This window comes from Leiobunum rupestre, chromosome 1 (assembly GCF_980474605.1).
Source record: "Leiobunum rupestre chromosome 1, qqLeiRupe1.1.hap1, whole genome shotgun sequence".
NCBI lineage: Eukaryota > Metazoa > Arthropoda > Arachnida > Opiliones > Sclerosomatidae > Leiobunum > Leiobunum rupestre.
The window spans coordinates 81,529,450-81,537,229 of NC_143384.1; the positions used below are offsets into that span (position 1 = coordinate 81,529,450).

Sequence of the window (7,780 nt, forward strand, 5' to 3'; positions counted from 1 at the left end):
AAGTAACCAAGAATTTTGTTGAAGAAAAGAAAAAACCAACCGATATTGACGTTGTTACATTTACGCATTACAGTTTTTTATGCATATAAAGGTGTTTGTAAACTAGATAACGTTTTACTGAAAATAACCTAGTTGGTTTTTTAATATGTTGTATATATTTCGAGCCGGTAAGGTTTCACCTTAGTTCAGTACAGTCTGGTTCCCTAGTACTTCTTTAACTCTCAACTAATGTCGTCTTAAAGGGAGTGTAACCCCTCTTGTTTGGTAGGGTGCGCTTAGACTATATCGAGTAGCTTCCACAAGCCTTCCTAACTAAACTAACTCCTTGCCGTCTCCCTTGCCGCCCCTCGTTAATTCCTTCTACATTAGAAGCTTCATCAATGACCACGTACGTCACCAGCCTTCAGTACCGCTCGAACCCTTATCTAGTCATCACTGCCAAGGAAGTTCCAGAACATGATCACCTATTGCGAGAAACAAAAGGAGATATTCGATCAGAAGTCGTCGAAGAGACTGCGAAAACTCCTGTCCCAGCTGATGCGAAAGACTTAAGAACCAGCAGTGGACATGGACACGGAGGTATTTTCGCGGCGAATGGTTTGGTTGCTTGCATATCACCAGAATCTGCTTAGTATTTTGACTCCGGGGCCACGCAACACATGACGAATGCTGCCACGAAGTACTGTAAGTACATACGATTCCGGAAGTTCAACCACCGAGCTAAAGTCGAAGCTCAGATGTCTAAAGGTTATCTTGCAGTGGTATTCGGCATCGGAAACGAGATGCGTTGAGAGGTCATTCACAATGTCTGGCATATCAGAGGTTTCGCCTGTTATGTTTTTTTTCGTTGAAAAGTGCAGTTACGAGAAACAAGGACAAGGCATGCGGCAATTGAAAGGGAACACAAAAAAAATGCGTCTACTTCGGAAGGTCGAGTACCTATTCCGCCCGGATATCACAGTAGAACAGCCGAGGAACTCTGTGCAGCTGGCGGCTGATACAAAGAATGAAAGAAAGGCAGATCTCCAAGTGTGGCACGAATGTTTTGGTGATCAAGAACAGAGTCACGTTTCAGCTACGCCAAAGAGACTTGGCTATGAAGTGGTCGAGTCGAAGATTTACAAGTGCTCTGAAAGCTGTATGTACGGAAAAATGACCAGACAAAGTTTTGGCACTTGTCTGGACAAGGCTGAAAGACCAGGAAACCGGATTCATTCTGACCTCTGAGGAAAATCGCCGATACCTTCTATGAGGGGCAAGAGATACTACCTACACCTCCCGTTCTTTCTGGTGAAGAAATATGAAGTTGTCGACGGTTTTGAAGACTTTCTTGCTTTATGTAAAACCCACGAGCACACTGTCCATGAGATAATAGCCAACAACGGTACTGAGGGCGATGCGGTTAATACCACGACGTATTTATTAAACCGAACGGCTGCGACACGCATTGCCGGGAAGACACCGTATTAGCTATGGACTGGGAAGACGAGTTTTCGGAACAGAATACTTCGTACACTTTCTAAAGTTGAAGAGTAAGAAACTTGGGAAGAAAGCCTATAAAGGTGTGCTCGTCAGCTACGAAGGAAACGCCGACGGATACCAAGTCTACGTTCCTGGGGGGCCTATTCTGTAAATATTCGAAATCCAATTTTCGATCGAAAACTACATTTCGAACTTCAAGATCTCGACGAATGGTATTCGGTAAAGATTTCGAATAAGCATAAATCAATGCAAATTGTCGAAGTCGATCTCGACATGGTATTCCCATTCGATTTTTTACAGAATCGCCCCCCAGAGCTCGAACGATGTCTTACGATATCGGGACGTTCGGTTTAATCCCGAGAAATTCGTTGTGGACACCTGGATTCCTGGTTCGGAAGATGTCTTAAGTTAGGGTGAGCAGTCAACGAACTCTCTTGACGCGATTACCAGATCCACCAAGTCAAGAGAAGACGAGTCTACCAGATCCCTCGAGACACGAGAAGTCGCAGACAGGGCCACCTTATCCATGAGGAAGACTAGACAAAGTGCCTAGGACCTACGAAAATTTTAGGAGACATTAGGGCCTACGATTCCATATAATAGGGCCTACGAAAGTCTGAAAATTCGGTAAATGATAGATTTTTGCCTAAGTCCTACGGAAAAGTTAAAACGGCCCTGGTCGCAAATGCCATACCCGTCGCACTACCCAAAACATGTCCAGGCGGAGCTGACAGTCCTGTCCTGAGGGATTGCTCTAAGATGAGTGAGGAAACCATACTGTATAGTTTCTACTCTCCTCCTGCGAAAAAAGTCTTCCTGATATGAGACGCTTTGACAATAACAGTTGAAGAAGCTTGTTCCAGTCTCGATTCTACCAGGTGGAAAAGACGAAATATCAGCGATGGACAAACACGGAGTCTACGACTTGATCGCTCCTCCGTTTGGACGTAAAATCATTGGGAACAAATTGGTTTTCCTTGTGAAAACAGATGAAGATGTAACAATCACGAAACACAAGGCTAGACTCGCAGCGAAGGGCTTTACGCAAAGCAATGGAATTAAATACGAAGAAGAAACCTGTCACCCGTGTTGAGACACTCAGACGACTGTCTCTCAGTCAGTGGCGGCCTATGGGGGGGGGGCGGTCCGCCCCGGGTACCAGGGCAGCAGGGGGTGCCATCGGAGAAGCTCGAGGGGGGGGGGGGTGCAAATCAGAACGATTAAACTTGAAGAAGACGGACCCGTGAAAACTTCTGCACGGTCCTGGGGGTATCACAAAACACTGCCGCCGCCCCGGGGACCCAGCCTTCTTAAGCCGCCACTGCTCTCAGTGTTGTGGCTTAAAGAAAATTTCAGCTAAGACCGTTTGATGTCAAGACAGCTTTCCTTCACGGAGACATGAAGGAAGAATTGTTTATGCGTCAACCTGAAGGCTTTGACGATGGCAGCGGTAGGGTTTGGAGACTCTGCAAGAGCTTGTACGGTCTAAACAATCGGCCCGATGCTGGTATGAACGGATCGACCGGGTACTACGCGGCCACGGTTTCCATCAAGCGGATGGGGATCACTGCCTGTTCGTCTACACCACGGCCGTCTCGAGATCTGCTTCGCGCTCATAGCGGCCCAGGCAAAGATTTCCTCTCCTATGTATTTCCGCGAATACCTTCTTTTAACACTAGGAGCGCTGTCTGAGCCCCCCCCCCCCCCCCCTTAAATGTAAAAAATTAGCGGGATATTTAATAGTTTTCTATGGCGGTAAATTCAACTAGTTAATCCTTTTTGCATTGTTTTTCAAAAACTTCTGGAAAGTTTGGGATATACATCTTATGATTTGATCTTTATCTAATAAGTTTTCATTTAAAACATTTATTTAATTAAAGTAATATGCTTATATTGAGTTTTATTAGTTAATTGCTAAGCCTAACCAAAGTTTCTTTTGTTTTTCATAATTTTCAAACCAGTATTCGCATTTTTTATCAGAATTTTAAATAAATAACCACAATATTATTCATATTATTTAATAAATACCTTTATTATTCTTTAAATTAAGTTCACATTTCTCAAACTTAAGTTTTAAAATATTGCCTATTTTTAATTTGCAAAAATGCCCACCACAAAAATTTGTTGTGTTCCATTCTGTGAATCTAAGAAGAATATCAATGTATAATTTCATCAATTTCCAGTTGAAAGTTTATGCAAATTATGGACTAAGAACATATCTAGAAAAGATTTTGGGGTCAATGAAGCTTACGCATCACGCAAGATTTGTTTTGTAGTGGGACATTTTAAGGAAAGTGATTACTATCAAGGTCTAAAGATCCGCAAATTAAAGAAAATATTGACAAAGGAAACATATGAATCTATAATATCTATTAGAATAACTTCATTGTCTACAATATCTTGCGTGTCATACCTCCTTAAATCTGGTTTCCAGTTTGTCTTGACAAGAAATTTAACGAGCGATGCTATTGAAATGTTTTTCAGCATTCTCAGGAAAATGGCTGGATAGAATGACATGCTTGATGCAAGAGAAACTATATTCAGTTTGGAATCCTACCTTAAGAGAGGCACTATATCATTAACAAAACCTAAAACATCTAACGTTCCCCAAGACAGCTTCACAGATCTATCAGCCATGATTGATACTAGATTCGATGGATTTTCAACTATTTTTAACGGCAATGAAGTTACGTTACCATCTGAAGTTATGAGTACCCAGATACACCTTACGGCTAGCAAGTATCGCATACTTGGCTGGTTATGTAGTACAAATCCTAGAGGAAAAACATTTTTGCGAATTGTGCCTTGAAAATGTATCACAGCCTAATTCTGACTCACCATTAGTTGGATTGATAAAATTGTCCGACAGAGGAAACCTTAGGTATCCGCAGCAAAGCTTTATCATGTTAATGGCTATAGTAACAACATTCATAGAGAGAGCTGTACCCTATCTCCGGGATTCACCTGCCATTTTAAAAAAACATTGAAATCCACTTGTGGCCAAAAATTGCTCTATGCCCTTACATCCAATGTGATTTGAATAATAATCACCGAATGAAATTGCTGATTTAATTTGTTGAAAGGTTGTACTTCCAATTATCACAAATATTACCAAAACTTGTGCATAAGCCTCTTTCTTGAAAAGTCCTCAAGTTGTAAATTTTAGTTTTCTAAATTTTTAGTTGTGTATCATTCAGTGGGAAATTCACATTGGTTTATTATATTTATCAGATTTAAATACCTTCCAAGTTTCCATCACTATTTTCATTCATAGTGATCTTCCAAGTGTCAGTTAGTTAATTAAAATTCATTTATTTCACTACTTTAATTAAAATAAATTTTTAAACATTAATACAAAACAAAGGCCTCTGGAAGTTGCTACATAGCAAAAATACAGCTGTAAGGAGAACCACGTGTTTATGTTTACATTTATATACAGAAAACGTCGACGGCGACTTCTGGCTCCAGAATGACCAAATTTTAATAACGTTTTTCAAAACTTTACTTTGCGTTAAAAAATCTCAAGAGGTGTTTAACTTTTTTATTATTAATTAACTTAAATATTACTAAAAAAATATTTTACAAAAAATTACACATTACGCGATAATAATTGAAATTCCAAAGTTCCGCGCAGTTCCTCCCATTCGATAACATGGCTGCGAATTTTCTCAAGGGGGGGCTAGACTAGCGCCAGAAAACGATGTGAGAAGTTTTTGAACTAATTTCCCATACGCGATTTTCGTACGATCGCCTGGGCCGCTATGAGCGCGAAGCAGATCTCGAGACGGCCGTGTCTACACGGAAGGAGAAGTATTTCTGGTTCTAATATCCTTTACGTGGATGACGGTCTTGTTGCTGGAAATACTATTGGAGCAGTCGATGATTTTCTCAACCGATTCAGCGACGAGTATGATCAGGGCCGTCTTTACGTGATTGGGGGCCCCTGGGCAAAGCGATACGCGGGGCCCCTAATAACTCCAGACAATTTCTTAAAGGCCTAGGTTTTTTTCTGCCTGTCCCCCTTTAAATTAACTTATTGGAGCACAAATACCCCGGTGGTAGGCCAACCGCTGAACATGTTGGCCTAATTTAAAGGGGGGCAGGCAGAAGAAAAACTAGGCTTTTAACCTCCAATGCAAAGTCCATCTTCGCCCGAATCTTCAAATATTGGTTCAAATAAAAAAAATGCGACGGTCTACACCGTCTATATCACGAAAAGACATGTTTTAGATAGGTTAAAAATTTGTAAAATGTAAATAGACAATACTACAATTTAAAAAATGTGAAAAACAATATTTGTAAGATTCATCTTTTTCACCTTACAAAAGTTGAAAATGGGGCCCTCCAGAATCTTGGGGCCCTAGGGCAGTGCCCTATTTGCCCAATGGGAAAGACGGCACTGAGTATGATGTAGTCGCAGGATCGATTCCAGCGTGGATGGTTCTTATCTTTGTTCATCAGAGCGCCTACATAGATAATGTATTCCAAATTCTGAACTGCAAACGTGTAAAGACGCCCGCCAGTAAATTCGACACGAGTGAAGAGCAGTGGTGTAGTCCTAAAACCAAAAGAACCGGGGCGATACCTGGGTACGGCCAATTTCGATTTCGCGCGTAATCGAAGTTGGCTGTACCGGCCGCTATAAATGTACGTTCAACTTCGATTTTTAGCGTGATCGAAGCTGACCGTACGTAGGTAACTAATTGTTATGGTATTTTCCTGCGGGCAAAATATATAATAAATCCACACACCCTTTATACGAGAAAAATGATTAATGAAATAGATAGAAGTGAAGAGAAGCACATTGTGAAAAACTAAATGAAAAGAGACTTAAAACGGTTTTAAAATTCACAATTTATTTATTTAAAAAATCCAACGTTTCGGAGGAACTGTTCCTCCTTCTTCAGGGATTTTTACAAGTCTGACAGTATAATGGTAAAACTTTGGGCGAAAAAATATTAATGCGCTTTATACATACAGTGGCTACTGTTCTTTAGCCGCGAACGTTTTTTATCGAAGGCGAGTCGACCGTCGAAGGGTTAGAGCACGGCCAACTTAGATCTGTTCTCGCTGTACTCGCGAGAACAGATCTAAGTTGGCCGTGGTTAGAGGAGCAACGGGCTCGGTATCTTCGTTCGCGCGCGAGGCTACGATTGTCGGAATGGGGGATTCTGCGAGAGGAAGAATTGGTTTGTTGTGTGGGAGAGGGTGAGGACCATCAAAACATTTAAAAAGTTGAGAAAACGTGGATAAGTTAAAGGGACCATCGTCACGGTTTAAACATTGCGCAGATTTATTTTTTAAATTTCGATGGATTCGCGTACATTAAAATGGGTTTTATGTAATTTTGGTTGAGCTAGTATGTCTATTGAGTCCCACCTGGGAGGACGTATATACGTCCTCCCAGGTCCCACCTAGCATTATGGCCAAAAACACGAAGGTGTTCGCTAGTTCGCTAAGGGGAGAATTATTGTTCGGGTTGTTTATATTTTTGTGTTCTTTAAGCCTTTGATGAAATGGGCGACGGCATTGCCCAATGTAATAATCACCACATTCACAGGAGATTTTATAAATAATGGCCTTGTCGAGGGGGCAGTTGGTTCTTTGTTATTACATAATAAAGCTGACAATTTGGGTGGTGGGAGATAAATACGATCGAGACCTACTGATTTAAGATTTTTGGCTAGTTTTTGAGAGAAGCCAGGATAAAAGGGGTTACATGCTGGGATGAAAGATTTTTTACGTTCTGAAACTACAGGAGCTAGAGTTGTTTGGAAACAGACGGTATTAGATAACTTTTTTGATATTTTCATTATTATGTGATATATTTGGGATTCCGAAAAAGAATGATTTAAAGCTGTGGATTTAAATAATTTTAATTCGGAGGAGAGGAAGGAAGAATTTGAGGAAATGGTGAAAGCGCGGTGAATTAATGTTGATAGAGCACTTATTTTTTGGGAAGGATGGTGGCATGATTTCGCATGTAAATAAGATAAGGCATTGCAAGGCTTACGATAAACTGATGTTGCCACTATATGTATAAAGCCCCTAAATAGTTTTTCGTCCCAAAGTTTTACCATTATACTGTCAGACTTGTAAAAATCCCTGAAGAAGGAGGAACAGTTCCTCCAAAACGTTGGATTTTTTAAATAAATAAATTGTTAATTTTAAAACCGTTTTAAGTATCTTTTCATTTAATGAAATAGAAGCAAGGCGCACCCTGGCAAGTTGAAAAAAAGAGGCAGGGCGCGCCCTGGCAAAATGGACAAACCAAGGCGGGGCGGCGCCCTGCCTTTGA

General features: G+C 40.9%; 1 long non-coding RNA gene across 1 annotated transcript; it reads right to left on the reverse strand.

Annotated features, from left to right (window-relative positions):
- Window positions 1-3,666: 3,666 nt before the first annotated feature.
- On the reverse strand, window positions 3,667-4,876 carry LOC149967492 (uncharacterized). The gene is made up of 3 exons (XR_016480459.1): window positions 4,724-4,876; window positions 4,321-4,446; window positions 3,667-4,256 (listed from the first exon to the last, which is right to left on the reverse strand). It is a non-coding gene; the product is annotated as an uncharacterized LOC149967492 (long non-coding RNA).
- Window positions 4,877-7,780: the final 2,904 nt, after the last annotated feature.